Source organism: Aquarana catesbeiana, linkage group LG08 (assembly GCF_042186555.1).
Source record: "Aquarana catesbeiana isolate 2022-GZ linkage group LG08, ASM4218655v1, whole genome shotgun sequence".
NCBI classification, from domain to species: domain Eukaryota; kingdom Metazoa; phylum Chordata; class Amphibia; order Anura; family Ranidae; genus Aquarana; species Aquarana catesbeiana.
This window is the reverse complement of record NC_133331.1, coordinates 11,422,779-11,425,960: the sequence shown is the minus strand read 5'-3', so window position 1 is coordinate 11,425,960 and position 3,182 is coordinate 11,422,779. Positions and strand designations below refer to the sequence as shown.

Genomic DNA, 3,182 nt, shown 5'->3' with positions numbered 1-3,182 from the left:
CTATTGGAGGAAATCGATCAGAAAAGAAATTGATCGTTTATCAAAGTGATTATCTCCACCATTGGGGTTTAACCTCTTCACCCCCCCTTCATGACCAGGCCGTTTTCTGTGATACGGCGTTCCTATAAGTGACAATTGCGCGGTCGTGCGACGCTCCACACAAATATCATTCATCTCATTTTTTCCACAAATAGAACTTTCTATTGCTGGGATTTTATCGCCTATAAACAAAAAAAAAACAATATTTTTGACTTTCTGTTATAAAACATCCAATAAAAAAAAGTAAAAAATAAAATTTCTTCCTCTAAAAATGCCAATAATCGTATATTGATCGGTTGTGTCTACAAACTATGGGAGAGATTTATGGAATTTTTATTGTTTTTCATTTTTCTTACTAGTAATGGCGGCGATCAGCGATTGTTAGCGGGACCGTGACATTACAGCGGATAATCTGACACTAAGTGACACTTTTTGGGGACCAGTGACTCCAATACAGTGATCAGTGCTAGAAATATGCACTGTCACTGTACTAATGACAATAAGCAATTTCAGGACAGGAAAGGATCCAATACAACTGTGCAAGACTGAAGGGAGGGCTGGAGTGCTGCTTTAAGTCATGGGGTTCACTAGAGACTCATTTACTGCCCAGCAGCTGTGCAGCCCAATATGTCTGTATGGGAGTGCCAAGCAACTGTGCAGCCCAATATCTCTATGGGAGTGCCAAGCAACTGTGCAGCACAATACTTCTGTATAAGAATACCGAGCAACTGTGCAGTAAAATATCTCTATGGGAGTCCCGAGCAACTGTGCAGCACAATACTTCTGTATGGGAGTGTCGAGCAGCTATGCATCACAATACTTCTGTGTGGGAGTGCTGAGCAACTGTGCATCACAATATCTCTTTATGGGAGTGCCAAGCAACTGTGCAGCACAATACTTCTGTTTAAGAATTCCAAGCAACTGCAGCCCAATAACCCTATGGAAGTGCCGAGCAACTGTGCAGCACAATACTTACTGTATGGGAGTCCAAGCAACTGTGCAGTAAAATTTCTCTATGGGAGTGCCGAGCAACTGTGCAGCACAATGCGTCTGTATAGGAGTACCGAGCAACTGTGCAGGCCAATATCTATGGGAGTGCCGAGCAACTGTGCAGCCCAATATCATCTGTATGGGTGTGCCGAGCAACTGTGCAGCACAATACTTCTGTATGGGAGTGCCGATTAACTGTGCAGCCGAATATCTCTGTATGGGAGTGTCGAGCAACTGTGCAGCCCAATATTTCTTAATGGGAGTGCTGAGCAACTGTGTCTCAAAATATCTCTTATGGGAGTGCCGAGCAACTGTGCAGCACAATATCTCTGTTTTTGGAGTGTCTTTGTATGTATGGATTTCATAGATTGTTACTGACATGTGGGGAACATTTCATGTCAATAGGCCCCTATGGTAGGTTCATAGTGATCTCCGACCAGGACATAGCCAGGAAGGGATCACATGGACCCTATGGTAGGTTCATAGTGATCTCTGAGCAGGACATAGCCAGGAAGGGATCACATGGCTTCTATGGTTACAGAATTTGTTCACACCTGGCTAAATCGTTTGCACAGTACTGTAGAGATAACATTGTATATACAGATATGATGGGAAGGGGGGGTTGACACGTACCAGGTGAGGCAGCCATCTTATGAGATGATGTTGGCCGGGAATCGAACCCGGATCAGCTGCTTAGAAAGCAGCTATGCTCACCACTGCACCACCAACGCGAGGTAGCATGTCTTTGGAGTGTGGGAGGAAAACGGAGTACTCGGAGGAAACCCACGCAAGCACAGGGAGAACATGCGGACTTCATGCAGACAATGTCCTGGTCAGAATATGAACCAAACACCCCAGTGCTGCAAGGCAGAAGTGCTAACTACTAAGCCTCTGTGCTGCCCGATCTTAAAGCAGAACTTTACCTATATAGAGAAGTTCCACTTTTCCTCCTCTTCCTCCTTTGGCTTTAAATTTCTTAAAAGACCTGGAGATTCAGGTCCATATTGTAGAGTTTTGAATCTTTCATATTCTGTCTTGTAGGGGGAGTTTGTATGAACTGTTCTCATTCCACCAACCCTACAGATGAACTGTCCATGCCTCTCCCATGTTCATGGAATTCTTCCTCTTCAATATCCTGTCCTGTAGGGGGAGACTCTATGAACGATTCTCATTCCACCCACCCTAGCCACGAGCGTCCATATTTTCCCTTCATTCTCCTTGGGTTACGATATTCTTAGGTGACCTAGAGAGGCAGATCCTTGTTGTAGAGTGACCTGGAGCTAGAGAGTCCTTCAGCCATTGTAGGCCTCAGTGGTCACTACGCCAATATTGGTCATGAGGAATGGGACAAATACGTGTCCTCTGGTCTGCATAGTGTCTCTACTCCATGGATAAGCTCTCTCTTAGAGGACATGAGCTAGCCATGGGTTTGACCTGAAATGTAGACAGGACAACTCAGTTGAATGTGGAAGCCTGGCTCTTCATAGATGGTGGAGAGTCCATTCCCAGTATGGTGGACTGGGCAACAATGATGCCCTGATAGTCCTTCATCATTGTCTATGATTGTCTGTGGAGCTGCTACCAGCTCCACCTACCGTGCCCAGGTCTGCTGGCCGGTCTCCACTGTTTTACGGGTATCTGAATGGGGACCACTTGAATGGGGCACCAGCAACACTTCTTTGACGCTCACCTAAAAGGTATTTCCTCATTTGCAGCCATATTTGGGATGACACCTACCCTGTTTCCCCGAAAATAAGACCTAGCATGATTGTTGGTGATGGCTGCAATATAAGCCCTACCCCCCAAATAAGCCCTAGTTAAAGTCCTTGTAGGTCTTATTTTCAGGGTAGGGCTTATTTTGGGGGTAGGGCTTATATTGCAGCCATCACTGACAATCACGCTAGGTCTTATTTTCGGGGAAACAGGGTACTTTATATCTGTTACAAGTTTTCATTCACAGAGCAAAACTGAAAAAAAAAAATGTAAGTTTGCTGCTCACCTTCAAAGAGGGAACAATGAAAAAAAAAACATGGCCCCCACAAATCTGATACCAGAACCCCAACCGAGCATGGAGCCTGGCAGGCCAGGGAAGGGGGGGATAAGCATGCACCCCTCTCCACTTCTTGAGCCATACTGGACCACATGTCCTCAAC

General features: G+C 45.4%; 1 non-coding gene across 1 annotated transcript; it reads right to left on the bottom strand.

Moving 5' to 3' along the window:
* Window positions 1-1,687: 1,687 nt before the first annotated feature.
* Window positions 1,688-1,760, bottom strand: TRNAR-UCU (transfer RNA arginine (anticodon UCU)). Its single transcript has one exon. It is a non-coding gene; the product is annotated as a tRNA-Arg (tRNA).
* Between the last annotated feature and the right edge of the window lie 1,422 nt (window positions 1,761-3,182).